This window comes from Pelophylax lessonae (assembly GCF_965119305.1).
Source record: "Pelophylax lessonae genome assembly, chromosome: 13".
Lineage (NCBI taxonomy): Eukaryota > Metazoa > Chordata > Amphibia > Anura > Ranidae > Pelophylax > Pelophylax lessonae.
The window spans coordinates 54675432-54694243 of NC_138780.1; the positions used below are offsets into that span (position 1 = coordinate 54675432).

The following is an 18812-nucleotide window of genomic DNA, read 5'->3' on the forward strand; positions in this document are numbered from 1 at the left end:
AACATTTTCCACACATTGGCAATCTGGGAAAAAATTGTTTTTAAAACAAGCGCCATTTTAGCTTCACTTATTAATATAGAGTATACATTAGTCTATCTATCTATCTATCTATCTATCTATCTATCTATCTATCTATCTATCTATCTATCTATCTATCTATCTATCTATCTATCTATCTATCTATCTATCTATCTATCACCAACATGGATGGAAATGAATAACTGGAATCACCACAACTGCATCAATCATTGAATCATTGTAGTTGGAACATCCTTTCTGATGTGTGTTGATGTATGTAATGCTGTAATACAACATTATTTGCTGATGATTTGCACATGTAAGACTCTGACAAGACTTTTTTATTCATATATGTACAATAAAGGTTTACTATGTTTTTAAATTCTAGTACTTAATCATCACATAAATTGCCTGTAAAATCCCACATAATAGAGGAAAATACATTTATAGGCGAGTGAAGCCTAGCTGCATTGGTTCACAAGCAGACGCACCATCCCCAGGGTGCGTGGGAGGTGAGGGAGGAATGGGAGGGAAAGAAAACGCAGGAGCCAATCTGGTAGGAGGCCTCCGCAGGCGCTCCTTAAACGATGGTCTCTCCCTGAGCCTGGTATCGATCAAAATCAGGCCTAGCTGCATCGGTTCACAGCCAGAAGCACCATCCCCAGGGTGCGTGGGAGGTGAGGGAGGAATGGGTGGGAAAGAAAAGGTAGGAGCCAATCTGGTAGGAAGCCTAGCTGCATCGGTTCACAGCCAGACGCACCATCCACATGGTGCGTGGGAGGTGAGGGAGGAATGGGTGGGAAAGAAAACGTAGGAGCCAATCTGGTAGGAGGCCTTCGCAGGCGCTCCTTAAACAATGGTCTCTCCCTGAGCCTGGTATCGATCAAAATCAGGAAGGACATTAGAGCCTTGAGCTCATCAGGAAGATCCTTGGCCACGATCTAGTCCTTCAATGCATCAGAGAGACCATGAGAGAAGACTGCCACTAGAGCCTTATTATTCCAGCCCACATCTGCTGTCAAGGTGCGAAATTCTATGGCATACTCGGCAACGGTTCGAATACCCTGTTGAATGGACAGGAGCAGTTTAGCAGCAGAAGCAGAGCGAACAGGCACATCAAATACCCTACGAGAGGAGGCAACAAAACTCGGATAATCGAGAATCACAGAATTATCATTCTCCCATAAGGGATTCACTCCAGGCCAAGGCCTTGTCCTAGAGCAACGAGAATAGGAAGCCCTCTTTGGACCTGTCAGAGGGAAACGCCTGAGGAACGATCTCAAAATAAATGCCCACTTGGTTTAGGAAGCCATACTGACTCAGTTCACCCCCATAGCACTACGGGAGGGGGGCTGAACCAGTCATCTCTCTGGTAACAGCGACTTCAGCTGCAGGAGCGGCAACAGGAGCAGCAGCTGGTGCAACAACAGGAGGAACCACCGGCTTAGCAGCACCAGGAGCAAGGTGTGCTGAGTGAACTGACCCAAAAGGTGACCTTGTTGATCGAGCCTGTTAACCAGCATGGGAAGCGTAGGAGCACATTCATTGTCAGGATTCATGGCCCTTGCGTACTGTCAGGGTGCCAGGAAACCAGACCACATGAAGATTCAAGTAAAATAAAGCAGTTTATTAATGCAACAATAATAAATACACAGCAAGAGAGAGGAGCGAAATCAAGAACAGCTGGGGTCAAGTTCGGAAGCAGGTAGTGATTCAGGCCGGGATCGAGTCTAGGAACGGGTAGTCGTCCAAGCCGAGATTGAGTCCAGAAGAGGGTAGTCTGCCGAAGCTGAGTCGTCAACCGATGCGGGGTTGTCTGCCGATGTGGAATCAAGAGCTAGGAAGGTCGTCAGCCAAGCCAAGACATGCATGGAGAAACCAGAAAGATCAGAGGACTGCTAGAGGTGATGCACCTTGGAGCACAAACGCAAGGGAAAGGTCTGAAAGCCATCAGGTGATATATATAGTCAGGTGTGCAACATCATCACTGAGCGGCGCCCAGGCAGTAGACACGTGATGATGCAAACAGAGTTTTTAAGAGACAGCAGTCTGCACATGTCCAAGATGGCTGCCAACAGGAAGGCAAGGTAAGTCCGTGACAGGTAGAGGGAGGCTGCTACACACAAATGGCTTTTTTATCCTAATGCATAGAAAGCATTAGGATAAAAAAAAAAACCTTCTGACTTTACAACCACTTTAATCTTGTACAGGGTAATAGTTAGAGGGAATAGGGAGGGAGTTGGAGAGGCTCCTTTACTTGGGGCAGAAAAATGTATCAACCCCAATCCTCAAGATATCTATGAATATAAATGAATTCCACTTTATCAGACTGCTGGAACTATTGTTTGTCTAGTGAACAGAATACACAAGTTTGTGTTTCTCCCATTGTGTGCCTCCTACGTGTGCATCTTCATTGTTAATTGTGTTAATTGGGTCACCTATTGTTTGTTTGTTTGCTAGTATTGTGTCCACTTCACCTTGTTAGCAAACTATTATGGGATGGTATGTTTGTTAATTAGAATACTAAGACCGCTGTTAGTTGTTAGCTGTTAATTGGATGAGTGTTTGAATTTGCATTGTCATGCTAATATCTTCAAGAGGGGAATATCCTCCTGTGGGGTATAAAGTATGTGTCTGAGTTCTAATAAACAGTAATTCCTTTTGTTCTATCCCAATATCTTGTCTGTGTACGATGCTTGGGGTAAAATGGGCTGGTATTAGCTCCTGGTGTGCTCAGAACAATTTGGCGGAAGGAAGCACCCAAGCAGGATGCACGAGCGGTTCCGTCACATTTGGTGGCCAGTGGTGGGATGCTTCCTGGAGTCTGGAACATCAAAACCATCACCGGAATCCAAGATCCGAATAGCAGAAGAAGAGAGGTACAGATACCAGCCGCCATGGAAGAGGAATTCGAAAGGAGGCTGTAAGAGATGCGTATACAGCATAGAGGACCAGTGTCAGTGCAGGTCCTGCTGGGATGGTATGACTCTGTCTGCCAGCAACTCTGGAAGAAAGTGCTAGTCTGTGAGCAGCACCACCAGGGAAACATTCTCCCCTCCAACCAGGAAAGGTACTGGTTGAAGTGCGAATGCTGTTATTGGGGAAACAACTGCACAAGTGGACAGCTGGTATGTAGCCCAAGTGTGCCCATGGACAGCAGACAACAGCTGATGGAAGGCTTTGGCTACGGTGGCCTGGGGCTGTTGTATGGGAGGCTGTCTAAGGACCCTGACTTTGGGAGATATCTGGAGTGGCATTTGGAGGAAATCATGGAATACAGAGATCAGAGGCTGAATGTCTTGGAAGTGTTTTTGGCACAGGAAGATTTGGAATTTCTAACCATTCAGGAAAGGAAGCTAAAGAGAGCCTACAGATGGCTGCTAGACTCTGCTCAGCAGCAGGGCCAGGCTCCCTTTGCCTGGGACTATCACGAATTACAAGCTGACAGCTCTGAAAACCTGGCTGAAGCATTGACAATGAGGCAATGAGTGACAATGTGCTTTGCCCACCTCCGCCCGCAGCTATAGAAGCAGAGCTCTTTTGGCGGATGCAGCAAGTGTTGACTCACCTTGACGAACCTATTTTTGCACAGGACAAGCTTGGATGGAGGAATTCGCCTGTCCAGCAGCTGGATAAGTGTATGGGAGTTGGAACAGTCAGCTCATCTCCCCAGCTGCAGTTCTGAGGGTAAATACCACCCAGCTGAAGCGCTGGCAGCTGGACAGAGGGTTCATAACCTCTGTCCCACACCTACTGACAACCCTTCCCTGCAGCCAAGAATTGAAATCAGGTTAACCACTTATGTGGGTTCACTCTGCCCAACTAATGCAGGTCCAGACCAGGTGGAGGTCTGGGACCTTGTTAGCCTACTTTTGATGGGGGAGAAATAGGACAGACCCAACCAGGACAGGAGATTTTGAAGAGGAGTAGGGACAAGCTTAGTATTGCTTTGAGACATCATGGGATGTCTCAAAGCAATACTACAAGACAACAGAACTGTGGCAACAGGCCCAAAAATGACAGGAGTAAACCCCCAAGGTTCACACTGTCACTGCAAGAACCTTGCAGCTAAAAGCTGCATCAGCAGAAGATGAACCTGGTAAAATGTTGAAAAGGTAGGAACAGAGTTGGGTGACAGAGGCTTGGTGCCTAAAGGCCCAGGCTGCATCAGATCTGGTGGAATGTACGTGTAAGAGCATAGGAGGAGATGTTTGTTTAGGAGCATAAGCTCTAGTGATCAAACCAGATAACAATAGTACATTTTAAGGGGGAATGCCCCTTGCTAGGACCTGAAGAGAGGACAAACAGGGAATCTGTTTGTCTAATGGAAGTAGGTGCTTTAAGTATACGTAAATGCCTCTGACAACATCCGGACTCATGTAGAGAGACTAAACTTGGATGCTTTGGAGCAGGGCACAAGGATGGCAGATCAATATTCTCAATCAGATGGAATGCTGATACCACCTTTGGAAAGCAGGATGGTCCAAGGTTGTAATACAACCTTGTAATTGTAAATCATGAGGAAAGGCTCTTTGCAGGAAAGGGCCATTAGTTCTGATATACAGAACGCCTGTTGATCAGGAGGGCTACTTTGCAATACGTATGGTGATCAGAAAGGCTACTTTGCTGGTAAGAGACTCCAAGAGAATATCCCTGGTGGGCTCAAACTGTGGTTTTTGCATAACAGAAAGAACAAAGTCAAGATTTTAGGGGAACACATAGTGCTGCAAGGGGAGCCTAACACAAGAAAACACCTTGAATAAAAGTTTTATGAGAGAATGTGAAGCTAGAGGCCTCTGGAAAAGAATGGATAAAGCCAAAACTTGCCCTTTAAGGGTGCTGAGCAGTAGATTCCAGTCAATACCTCTTAAGAGAAAGCCAGCAGGTAGGGAACAGTGTATTCTCTGGGACTGAATTGACTGTGCTCACACCAGGTGAAGCAAAATTTCCAGGTACTATAATAAATTTTACTGGATATAGCTTTTCTTGCCTTCAGCAAAGTAGGAATGACAGACTCGGAGACCCCCTTGATCCTTTAGGACCTCCGTTTTAACACTCACACTGTTAAAGCCATAGTCTGTGAAGCAAAGTGAAATAGAGGCCTTGAGACAGCAGATCAAGTCTACTGGGAAGTAGCCAGGGATTTTCTGCAAGTAAACTTCACTGCGCTGAAAAAGCACACTTGTGGATATTAATACGTGCCAAGCGCCATTAATCCCTTGTACTGAAAAGTACAATGTACAGCCCTTTAGAAATCCAAGCGCTCTGCGACAAAGAAGGAAACAGGCGCATGCTGTGTCACAATCAATGCAAACTGAAGAGTCTCTCTTTCAGAGCAGAGCCCTGGTTTATTTATAGTCAGGAAAAAGAGGTTTACACTAGGAGGGGACAACTGTACCGCACAACCAATCACACACATGTATCCATTCAAAGGACCAATAGAAAGGGGAGTGTATGTTCTTGCTCGAGCGGAGCCATGTGGTTGCATGAGTGACCATGCACTAATACTATCAATGAAACCCATGTGTAGGAAAAATTCCCGCCAAACACTATACAATGGAACTAGTGTGTATCTCAAGAACGTTGCCCCGCATGCACTCCCATCATAACCTGTTAGAGTGAATCCTATATAATATAATTCATAAAAAACATATTTGATAGTGATTATGCTACTGTTCCAGTGAATGAGACTTTATCTGCAAAGTACAATAGCAGCAGTATTTCAATCATGCAGATCAAGCATAATAGAAAGCTACCAGCCATTATTCCAGCAAAAGAGCAGATATTATCAAAATGATAAGAATTCCACATCACAAACATATTTCCCCAGTGAATATCGGGGGCCCCGGCTGGCCAATATACATTTGTGCGACGGAGTTCGCCTCGCACTGCCATAGATTCGGACCGGCACTTGCTCGTTCATGTTGCCGCTCAGAGTGCCCGCCGATAGGGATGATCAGGCAAGTAGCGTGCAGTCTCCATTTAATGGAAGGTTTCCACAACTACAGGTCTTTCCTCCATTCCAGTTAAAGCCATATTGACTGTGCATAGCAATTACCACTGGGAGACATAATGGCAATTTAACTAAAAACACATCCTAAAAAATGTCCACACACATATATTAATAAAAATAAGGAAACGACACTTGGGTTCCGCCCTTCAGGAGGTGACTTTAGAGGGAGGACATGAGATGATGGGATGCGTTGATCAGCGGTCGGGCTGGGATCCTTGGCGTCTGATGCAGGGGCAGGATTTTGGGGTGTCTTGTCTCAGCGATCAGGACGAGGTCATCTGCTCGGGCTTGGGTGACTCGGTCGACCAGACAAAAGGATAATTTCACCACAGGATATTTTCTTTACTATTTTTGGATGACACTGGAGAGACCTGTTGTCCTCCACAAGTTTTTTTTGTTGACTTCTTCGGGGTCCCTGGGGATTGGCGCCTGCTCTTATGCCAGGCCCGGTTGACCCCCCAGCCACCCCCAACAGTTGTGAATTACAATACTTTCGTTCCCACTACTGGAGCACAGTTGTGCTCACTGATCAAACACCTTTTTTTTTTTTCAAGCCTTATTCACTGCTCAAAACCGGAGAATTATTACATGTCTTTTCTACCTATGTTTCGGGATCTTGCTGGGTCCTTCCCTGATATGCAAGTGCTCATATACAATCACCCGCCATGCTGTGAAAATTTGCATTGGCCCCTGCAATGGCCCTGTGGAGGTCAGCAGGTCAGATGTGTGTCCATTCCAGGAGTCAAGATATACTCACCTGCCTGTACTATGATAACCATCCCAATTGTTTCCTAGAACATTAGAGGCATACATGATCCTTTGAAGCGCACCATGGTGTTCTCATACTTGTGTAAACACCTGCCAGCCATATGTGCGCTTCAAGAGACGCACCTTACAAGGGACTCGGTATCTTCTTTGGACTTTGCTTGGGTAGGCAAGGCATATCATGCCAGACACACCAACTATTCCAAGAGGGGTCAGTGTTAGTTCATTGCTCTCTGGACTTCCAGGAAATTGCTCACTCAGTGGACCCGGAGGGTGGATTTGTGTTCTTGACCTGTCGTTTATATAATTTGAAATGTATTTTTCCTTTTGTTTACGTTCCACCACCCTTTCATACAGCTGTATGGAGAGCACTGATAATGTACCAGGTGGTCTTCCTAGGCCTTCCCTTATTTGTCATGGGGGACTTTAATTGTTACCAAGACCACACCTTAGATAATCATCCTCCAGCAATTGCAGGTAAAAGTACTACGCTAACTCCCCTGTGTAAATTCACCACAGAGGTCAGATGGTTGGATCACTGGCGTATTATTCATCTCAAAGAAAGGCAGTTTTCCCAAAACATACCTTTCTTTGTCCAGAATAGACCTATGCCTTTGCTTGCAAGATGCGGCCAAACACATATTCACTATAACATATGCTCCTAGGAACATTTCGGATCATTCCCCTTTGGTGGTTGATTTGGAGGCCAGGACACCCACCAGTCTTCCTCGTGCTCAATGGAAGCTCAATGCCTTTTGGCTGCATTTACTCCCAGCCCCAGATGAGCTCTATTTACGGCTTTCTGAATTCTGGCAGGCAAATGTCGAACACCGCCCATTGAGTACCACCTGGGAGTCCTTTAAGGCCTTCTTAAGGGGTCAACTCATTAATGAAATTCAAGCCATCAAACGAAAAAACACATCAGCCCAGGGGGAGCGGATGGCCTGCTTGGTACAGCAATTGGAGAATAACTTTACAGCGGATCCTACTAATGAAAACAGGGATGGCTGGTTGTCTGCTCAGGAAGCGCTTTCTCGTATTGAAACCTCAGCGATGAAAGGAGGCGCTTTTTCTGTAGACTAGCCTTTTATGAGAAGGGTGAACAGACTGGTCGCCTCTTAGTCAAATTGGCCCGTGCCCAACAGGTTTTCCCTTCGATAAGCAGGATGGTCGATTAATTAATTACCATGATCATATTATGGAGGAATTTCGATTACCTTTTACTCCTCGCTCTATCAGTCTAAACAAAATTCCACTGAAGAAGAAATCAACACCTATGTTCAGAGCATCCCGACAAATGTTAGATGCTCCTTTGTTGCTGGGGGAACTGCAGGTGGCTGCCAGGTCTTTTCCCAACTCCAAGGCTCCTGGGTCTGATGGTCTACCTATAGAAATGTATAGGATGTTTGAGTCTGAGACCCTGCCCCACCTGGTGGAAGTGTTTAATGAAGTCAGGGGGAGATGGGCCCTGCCGGAGTCCATTACTAGAACAACTATAATTCTTATACCTAAACCGGGAAAAGACCCTCTAGACCCGAGCTCCTACCAACCAATTTCCCTACTCCAAAGCGACATAAAAATCCTTGCCAAAGTTTTGGCACAGCGGCTGAACAAAGTTATCTCGACCATTATCCACTCAGATCTGTCTGGCTTTATGCCCCAAAAGTCCACTGCCATAAATGTATGCAGACTATTTCTAAATTTACAATCCCCCTCTGACCACGTTGGTAACAGGGCCTTGCTATCTTTGGACGCCCATAAGGCATTTGATAGTATAGAATGGTCTTTCCTCTGTCGCAAGATGAGAAAGTTTGGATTTGGGGGAGGGCTTTATTTCCTGGGTCCAGCTACTATACAGTCACCCTAAAGCGGCCATTAGGGAAGCCGGTAGAATATCTCAAAGCTTTCAGCTTTACAGAGGCACCAGGGAAGGGTGTCCCCTATCCCCTCTCTTTCTCTCCTATTTGCTATGGCCACAGAGCCAATGGCAGCGAACCCATGGATTAAAGGTTTCCGATATGGACCTCTCCATGAAAAATTAATTCTTTATGCAGATGACACTGTTACCGCTGGGAGACATCAACTCTTCTCTTGAGGAGGCAATGGCAGTTATTACTTTATTTGATACTTACTCGGGATTGGTGATTAACTGGGGTAAGTCGTCGCTGATGCCACTGTACGCTCTGGCAGATGCCTTGATATCACTGCCCACCAACATACTCATCTCTAATTCCTTTAAATATCTGGGCATTCAAGTGACTCCCAGGCCATTAGACTTTATCAAACTTAATATGACACAGATTTTGGCCAGGTTCCAAGATAAGGTTAAACTTTGGTCCAAGCTTACAATATCTCTGGCGGGTCGGGTAAATCTCATAAAAATGATTCTCATGCCCCAGCTGCTTTATGTACTCCACAATTCCCTGGTAGTCATCCCCCTTAAAGTATTCTGCATTATTAATAGTATCTTTAAGACCCTTCTATGGGGGACTTGTCACCCTAGGGTGAAACTAGAACAATTTAAAAAAACCTAAAGAGGCGAGGGCCTTGCATTACCCAACCCTTGGCTGTATTTAGCTGCCCAGCTTCAACATATAGCTTGGGTGGCTCGGCCAGGGGGCGGGAGAAATTCCGGTGATCAGGACCCTACTACACTGTTACTGCTAATAAAAACAGGGAAAGATGTTATTCGTGGCCTGGAGGCACTGGCATTTGGTAAATCTAACAAATTATACCCTACGTAAGCCCTTATGCAGAAATTATGGAATAGGATTAGGCAACTACAAAAAGTTACAGGCTTCACTAGATTTAGCTCGATATGGGGAAATGCACACTATGCAGAACTAACTCAACTGTCATACGGGACCAGGTGGGAACAGTATGGTGTGATATACTTGAAACAGGTGATCTCCAATGCGGTTCTATGCTCCTTCTCGGAGCTTCAGGATATGTTTCGCCTGCCATGCTCGATGCAGTTTTATTAATTCCAGTTTCGTCATGCTGTACAGGCGCAGCAGGGGACAGATTTGTGGAACCTTTCACCCACTCCTATCTTCAACTATAAGGTTGAAACTGACCTATAGAAGGGCTTAATTTCTCAATGCTATCGAATGTTACTTAACATAATCCTTGGAGATCACCCAGATACAAGCTGTGCTAGGTGGAAGAGAGATGTGGGTGTCTTTGAAAACGAGCAGTGGGAGGAAGCCTTGTCAGCGTTTCAGCGGTGCTCTCTAAATATAGCTCAACGCATATCCCAAGTATATTTGCTTTTGAAGGTACATTATACTCCAGCAAAATTGTTCACAATGGGTCTCAGGGACAGTCCTACCTACTCTAGATGCAGTCGAGATCACAGGGATCCTATACACATGGTCTGGAGGTGCCCAAAGTTACACAGATATTGGAGGGGTGTTATAGAGAACATCAACAGGGTCTTTCAGGTGACCCTGAGTGAGGATCCTAAACAGTGTGTACTGGGTATTCTAGATGGTCTCCAGGTTGATGAAACCACTGGTCAGGCTGTAGAGAGAGCTGTTTCAGGCCTGCAAACTAATCCTGAGACATTGGATTTCTACTGACCCTCCTACGGTAGGGGAATGGATATCCCATATGGGGGACACTTTGAGGCTGGAAAAATACATCTGGCAGCATAGAGGATGCTATAGTGAAATTGTGGCACCTCTGGCTAGACACCCTGGGTCTGTCCCCGGTAGAACTATTTTTGAACCGTTTCATGTCCAGCTAGGGTACTCAGAGCCACATATCAATTGTATAGCATCGGGGAGTGGTCTTCTAGGTCCCTGAACCACTTGGTACTGTATAAATACCTAACAATACTGAACTTGCGTGTTGAGCAGACTATATCTGAGTCAGTATACGTGGTTATTACATGTACACTCAAATTGTATTGCGATGTTATGAACACAATATGATGTATATATCTCTTGATATATACGTTTTGTAGTGGATAACGATACCAATAAAGTATTTCTTCTACTGATTAAAAAAAAAACATTTCATCCACAATTGCCGAGAAATTATTTAACCGCTTGCCGATTCCCCCACCCAGTCCAAGCCGGGAACCATGCCCGTGCTTGATCGGGAGAAGAAAAGAGTTCTCTGCAAGTCCTGTCTTGCACCCTTGTCTTCCTTAATAGCAGATCCTCACGGTCGTCAGGAATGTATGATGCGTGTATGAGCTTTACTAAAGCACACAAACCTTTCGCATTAGGGGGGTATTACCTTACAAGCTGCAGAACCACATAAAAAGTAATAGGGACCTGTCAACACCGTATATGAAGAATTTTCCTGTAGGTCACAGGCACTAAGCAGTAACATAATAGACTGAGTGATTGCATCACAACCGTCCTTCTAGCAGATATAATCCGGTCTGTTGGTGTTATTAAAAAGACCCGGAGTTTCATTGGTGAGATTGACCGTTATACCTGTCTCACAGGTTGTAGATCCTACAAATCTAAAAGCACATCTGTGAACTACCTAATTGTCCCAATATCCAAATTGGATTGGCCAGCAAAGAACAGGAGCCAGAGCTAACATTAAAACTATAACTGATGTTACCCTCTAGGAATGTGTCATTAAATTCTATAGACAAGTGTCTCCTGGTTGTTTACGCAAGTGTCCCACATTTCTTCATGCCAAAACGAACGTCCTATAAAGCATGCACTGCTGCCATTGCCGGGGTGTAATGGCTAGGTGGGGGTTTGGAGCACACCCAGCAATTAGACCTGTTTGCCACCTTGGCCAGCTGAAGATGCATTTTAAACAATAAGTTTGAATGCTGTTCATCATTACCCTTGTTAAAATACACTAAGCTAAGCATGTCAATAAAAACAATACTTCTCATTATCATTATTGGATGGAGTTGAGCAGCTTTTTTCAGTGGCTGGCATGGATCCAGTTAAGCTTCAAAGAAGTCGGCGTTGTTAGCTGAACCTGGTATGGCTCAGAATACCTCGGCTCCAATTCCATCCTTTGATGTTTCCTCACAATGACCCTGTCATCTGGTTGAATAGAATGTACATTGGTTATTGTGTCAGGGTCTGGGAGAGGTGTCAGTATCTTCTGGAATAAATTGCCACTTACCCCACGGACCAGACGGGTTGGTCTGACAATTATGCCTGCTGTACCCTGACTTTCCACATTCATAGCAGACCTGTTAAAAAAAACTCATAATTTGCCACAGAGTTAGAAGGAGAGGGTTCAGGTGTTATGACAGGCTGTTGAGAGATAGACAGCGTGAGGTGAAAGGATGTTAACAGTATCAAGGTCTGTACTGTGAACGGAAGAAAACTGAGATTAAAGTGCAAAGACAGTAGAGTCAATAACAGGCTGTGAATCAGGAAAGACAGTGACAGATTCAGTGTCAGCGGATCTGGCTCATCTCAGTAAAGTTAGCCCAGGAAGAGCTTCTTCTACTTCACTCACCGGATCACTTGACTCGGCTATCTCATCAGGCCAAGTGTTCATAATGCGGTTCTTCCGGACTGAAACTGCATCATGCATGCCTTGCTGATTGACCATAATAGATCTCTCAAGCCACAATTGCGCTACGCCTAGCATCTTTGTTGCCTTGAGCCTAGTAACTCCTCCCATCTCCAGGCATCAAAGGTACCTTCCAAAGGAATGCATCAACTGGTTCCCTTGTTTATACCACTTCCTGAGGGGTCTCATGGCCCGAGCCCCAAACGCAGACTTCATGTACCGCAAAGCTGTTTGGCTAATTTGGGGGCCCTACATTTCCCTCCCTTGCATGGACGAACCATTGCCCATGACGATTCAAATCCTTTGCACCTGGTTTAGGAGCAAAACTGCCAGGTGCCTGCTTTGACAGTGTCAGCTTGCTTCCGGACTCCGATTATTCAGCTAGAAAACCTCAGTCCGGTGGCTTCGTACGGCTATATAGCTCATCATAGTAGCAAAATTAGCTCATTGGATTAATAGATTAAATCCTAAGGTACCTCATCCCTAGTCATAATAGAGGGAATATCGAATGTTGGGGCATAGGTTGGGATTTTAAGGGTACCGTTTTAACAACCAATATACCACAAAGACAATGTGCGATCTACAATTTATCTAAAAAGTTTGTCTTTATTGTTTACAGACATTTCCCAACAACGGGATACACGAAAATAATAAATAAGACAAAAATGGTACCAGACAATATATAAAATATGCCATAGTAGCAAACATTACAGTGTCAATATAAGATCAAATCCTTGATTAGGTGGGTGGACTCATCAAATGTCACAGCCGGCTTGGGTGACCGTAGCCGGTGTGTGGCCCTCTAATGGATCCAGACTCCACTACCCGACATGTTTTGCGGTGTGTACCGCTTCCTCAGGGGTACAAAAGATAGAGCTTAATAATGAAAAACTAGAAGAATAACAAGAAAATACAGAGTTATTATAATAGATATCACAGTTTACACTTTATCATCATGCGATTTTGTTATTTCGAATATCAGTGTGTGTCAAGTATGGAGTCTTAGGCTATGGCCCCTCCAACTTGTGACACTTAGACGTCATGTATTCGATCACAATTAACAAAATTACTTACATAGATAAAAAGGAAGTTCATCTACATTGGCATACAGGCCGAGGCATATGCGATGCTCCCAAATGATGAGACTGTTGTATCAAAACATCCGAGGTGTAGGTGCTGGATGCCAACTAACGTCCCCCTGGCGGGCATGGACGACCACAAAGGAGAGTAGCCTGGCCTAGATGGTAGAAGGTACATATTGTACTGATGAACAAGTATACTTGATTCTTTTGAATACTGTTAAGTATTCCACAGATTAGCAGGGTATGATTTATGTTATTGAGTGTTCCGTATACACTGTTTACCATGTCTCTAGATAACAGTATATATGAGTCCACTGCTGCTTTAATTGTAGTACAATTATGGTGGTAATATAAAAATATAAAAAAATATATCAATACCTACCGCAATGTAGGCCAGAACTTGCGTACTGGTCAGACGATGGGGAATGACAACTTGGATCTAGGGACCAATTCAATAACCCCGGAGAGGTGCCCCGTTGAATTCGGGTCTCCGGATGACTTTGTGGGTGTCTGTAAAAATGTGCATATAGATAAAGGAGACAATATGAGCCATAGAGGGAGACCCCCTTAAGTCCCCAACAATATGGACCACCAAGCCGGTATATAAACACATAAAGAAGTGTGTGTATTGGACTCAGCTGCATCCCCTTGGCGGCAATGCAAGGACCGCATAGCCGCCCAGAAGCTCAAAAGCATAGGGGGGAGTCTGTAGTGTGTAGCGACATACCGTGGGTCCCAAAATAACAAGTATTTAGCATTACCACCGCCATTACCTTCACTAGTCCATGTTTAAAGCTTCCATCGTCTGCACCGTGATAGCACGCTACCGCTGCTTATATGTGTATCGTCAACCCCGCTGTCAACAGAGGGCGACGCGCGCCATGATGACATCACGGGGTCCGATGTACAACTGCGCATGCGCGTCGGTAGACGCGGTGCGCAGCTGTGAATAACAAAAGCGGACCAACCCTCTTGCGGTTGCTTGGCAACCCAGTGACGCCGGAACACATCGAACGGCGCTGTGGGTGGAAACGGTGTTTGTAGAGGGAGGTCCGTCCATGTAAACAAAGGGACGTGGGGCTGGTTATGCCAACATGAACCTCTGTACATCGCATGCCCGCCTGTGGGACCTTATAGGCAATCCATTGCACCAAATCTCGGGATGGTCTCTAATTCCAAAGGGACGTCACCCGATGCCTGTGAGTCGAGCTGTATGCCAAGGTTTACATCTCTGCAATTATAAGAAAAATAGCATGAGTACAATTGCCATATTTTTGACATAATATTACATTATTGTGTAGCCCACCACAATAAAATAACACAAGACCTATGTTCAGTGCAAATGCCAAGAAACCGCCCGTATAGGGACTATGCTCGCAATGGGATTATCGGTCGTGGCTGGGATACATCCCTGGAACAACCCTGTATATGAAGAGGGGGGGGGGGTGAGGAGGGTTTGGGAAGGGGGGGGGAAGTAAAGGGGGAAACCCAGCAATAGACAAAGGGGAAACACTGACGGGAGGGGGGGGGGAAGAAAGGAAAAGAATAAATGGATAGTGAGGAGTAAAAAGACAAAGTACCATCACCAGGATCCGTCAAACGGATATAACATCAGAAACAGATCTACATCTCTCTATTAATAGATCATTATAGAAATGCTTTAAAGGTATGCATCTCGTTGAGTCCTGGAGGATCGAGAGCATTTAATCTCTCAATCCATAAAGTCTCGGCTTGTAAAATCCGTCTGTCCCAGTCACCACCCCGTGGATCAGGGGGTATGACCTCAAGGACTTGAAATGACACTACAGTGTTATTGAATTTGTGGTGTAGACCATTATGTCAAAAATATGGCAATTGTACTCATGCTATTTTTCTTATAATTGCAGAGATGTAAACCTTGGCATACAGCTCGACTCACAGGCATCGGGTGACGTCCCTTTGGAATTAGAGACCATCCCGAGATTTGGTGCAATGGATTGCCTATGAGGTCCCACAGGCGGGCATGCGATGTACAGAGGTTCATGTTGGCATAACCAGCCCCACGTCCCTTTGTTTACATGGACGGACCTCCCTCTACAAACGCCGTTTCCACCCACAGCGCCGTTCGCTGTGTTCCGGCGTCACTGGGTTGCCAAGCAACCGCAAGAGGGTTGGTCCGCTTTTGTTATTCACAGCTGCGCACCGCGTCTACCGACTCGCATGCGCAGTTGTACATCAGACCCCGTGATGTCATCATGGCGCGCATCGCCCTCTGTTGACAGCGGGGTTGACGATACACATATAAGCAGCGGTAGCGTGCTATCACGATGCAGACGATGGAAGCTTGACACATGGACTAGTGTGTCATACTAGCTAAATACTTGTTATTTTGGGACCCACGGTATGTCGCTACACACTACAGACTCCCCCCTATGCTTTTGAGCTTCTGGGCGGCTATGCGGTCCTTGCATTGCCGCCAAGGGGATGCAGCTGAGTCCAATACACACACTTCTTTATGTGTTTATATACCGGCTTGGTGGTCCATATTGTTGGGGACTTAAGGGGGTCTCCCTCTATGGCTCATATTGTCTCCTTTATCTATATGCACATTTTTACAGACACCCACAAAGTCATCCGGAGACCCGAATTCAACGGGGCACCTCTCCGGGGTTATTAAATTGGTCCCTAGATCCAAGTTGTCATTCCCCATCGTCTGACCAGTGACCATTGATATATTTTTTTATATTTTTATATTACCACCATAATTGTACTACAATTAAAGCAGCAGTGGACTCATATATACTGTTATCTAGAGACATGGTAAACAGTGTATATGGAACACTCAATCACATAAATCATACCCTGCTAATCTGTGGAATTCTTAACAGTATTCAAAAGAATCAAGTATACTTGTTCATCAGTACAATATGTACCTTCTACCATCTAGGCCAGGCTACTCTCCTTTGTGGTCGTCCATGCCCGCCAGGGGGACGTTAGTTGGCATCCAGCACCTACACCTTGGATGTTTTGATACAACAGTCTCATCATTTGGGAGCATCGCATATGCCTCGGCCTGTATGCCAATGTAGATGAACTTCCTTTTTATCTATGTAAGTAATTTTGTTAATTGTGATCGAATACATGACGTCTAAGTGTCACAAGTTGGAGGGGCCATAGCCTAAGACTCCATACTTGACACACACTGATATTCGAAATAACAAAATCGCATGATTATAAAGTGTAAACTGTGATATCTATTATAATAACTCTGTATTTTCTTGATATTCTTTTAGTTGTTCATTATTAAGCTCTATCCCTTGTACCCCTGAGGAAGCGGTACACACCGCGAAACATGTCGGGTAGTGGAGTCTGGATCCACTAGAGGGCCACACACCGGCTACGGTCACCCAAGCCGGTTGTGACCTTTGATGAGTCCACCCACCTAATCAAGGATTTGATCTTATATTGACACTGTAATGTTTGCTACTATGGCATATTTTATATATTGTCTGGTACCATTTTTGTCTTATTTATTATTTTCGTGTATCCCGTTGTTGGGAAATGTCTGTAAACAATAAAGACAAACTTTTTAGATAAATTGTAGATCTCACATTGTCTTTGTGGTATATTGGTTGTTAAAACGGTACCCTTAAAAGCTCATCATAGTATGTGAGGTTGAATAAAGACACTAGTCCATCCAGTTCAACCTGTATAGGTGTGTGTGGCTGTAATCATCTCACATAGCCCTGAATGTTCTGATCCTTGAGATGTACATCTAAGAGTCTTTTGAAAGCCACCATACTTCCCGCAGAAACCACCTCTTGTGGTAGAGAATTCCACAATCTTGAAGCCCTAACAGTAAAGAACCCCCCACTTTGCCTGAGGTTAAAACGCTTCTCCTCTAATCGCATTGTATGCCCTCGAGTCCTCATGCAATCCCTTCGACTGAATAGCTGTTTTTCTATGCTGAGATCCCCATTGAGATATTTATAGTTTGATATCATGTCCCCCCCTCAGGCGTCTCTTCTCCAGGGAGTATAAATCAAGCGATTGCAGACGCTCTTCATAATTAAGGTCCTCCAATCCCCTAATCAGTTTAGTTGCCCTTCTCTGGACTCTCTCCAGCTCCAACACATCCCTCTGATTTTGGCCATTTTGATTTCGTGTTTACTTTTCTTATTTGCCTCCTTGTATTGCTCGAAAGCAGATACTGTGTCCTCTGATTTATATTTCTTGAAGGCCATTTTTCCCCCCTAATACGTTTTTTAACGTTACGGTTTAGCCAGCCAGATCTGGCTTTGTCTCTTCTAAATTTATTTCCCATAGGAATACACTGCAAGATGCATTTGCTTAATATGTTCCTAAAGCATTCCCATTTTTCCTCCGTGGTCAGTGATCCCAGGGTTTGGTCCCAGTTTACCCTTTCCATCAATGAGTACAATTTTGGAAAGTTTGCCCTTCTGAAGTTTAGGGTTCTTATGTTCCCCACTTGCCTTGTTATATTGTTATTTACTCTAAATGTGATCATCCTGTGATCGCTAGAGCCCAGGTTGTCCTGGACTCCTACCTCCGAGATTAGGTCTGGGTCATTAGTGATCAATAGATCCAGGACTGCGTTTTCTCTAGTAGGAGAATCCACCAACTGTGACATGTAGTTATCCTGTAAGGTTTCCGTGAATAGACGGGCCTTTTGTGAGTGTGCAGTCCCCTCTTCCCAGTCAATGTCGGGATAATTGAAGTCCCCCAATATGATGACTGATCCCAGTTTTGCCACTTTACCCAATAGTGCTAAAAATTCCAGCTTTACCTCCTCCCTTTGGTTGGGTGGCCTATAGCAAACCCCCACAATTACTTTTCCCTTTTCTCCTTCCCTATGGAGTTCTACCCACACGGATTCTAACTCCATACTCATCCCTTCCGTAATGTCACTCCTCTCTATCACCTTTACATTGTTCTTGACATAGAGACATACCCCTCTCCCTCTTTTTCCTACCCTGTCCTTCCGGTACACCGAATACCCTTGGATATTGGCCAGCCAGTCATGTGAGGGGTCGAACCAAGTCTCCGTTATTCCCACAAGGTATATGACATCCTCACATACTAAAATTTCCAACTCATCCATTTTATTAGCTAGGCTCCTGGCATTAGCATATACCCCTCTTAGTTTTGTGGAAGTTAATTGTAAATGGTGATTATGTATATTTCTGTTTGGTCTGAGGTTTTCCCGCACAGACCCCCCAATTGACGTTATTGAACTACTGTCGCTGTTGACTCTACTACTGCCTTCTGTCCTTTTCTCCCTCCTGACTGACTCTACTTCTGAGCCCTCCCCCCCCCGTCTCCTAGTTTAAAAGCCCCTCCAACTTGGTGGCCATCTTTCTCCCCAAAAGAGCTGTACCATCCCCATTAAGGTGCAGCCCATCCTTACTAAAGAGCCGGTAGCCAACTGA

The 18812-nt window shown here is 45.0% G+C and overlaps 1 protein-coding gene across 3 annotated transcripts in view; it reads left to right on the plus strand.

Moving 5' to 3' along the window:
- The window catches only part of ARG2 (arginase 2), a 300598-nt gene that overhangs the window by 193903 nt on the left and 87883 nt on the right, over positions 1-18812 (plus strand). The gene's annotated exons all lie outside the window — the stretch shown is intronic.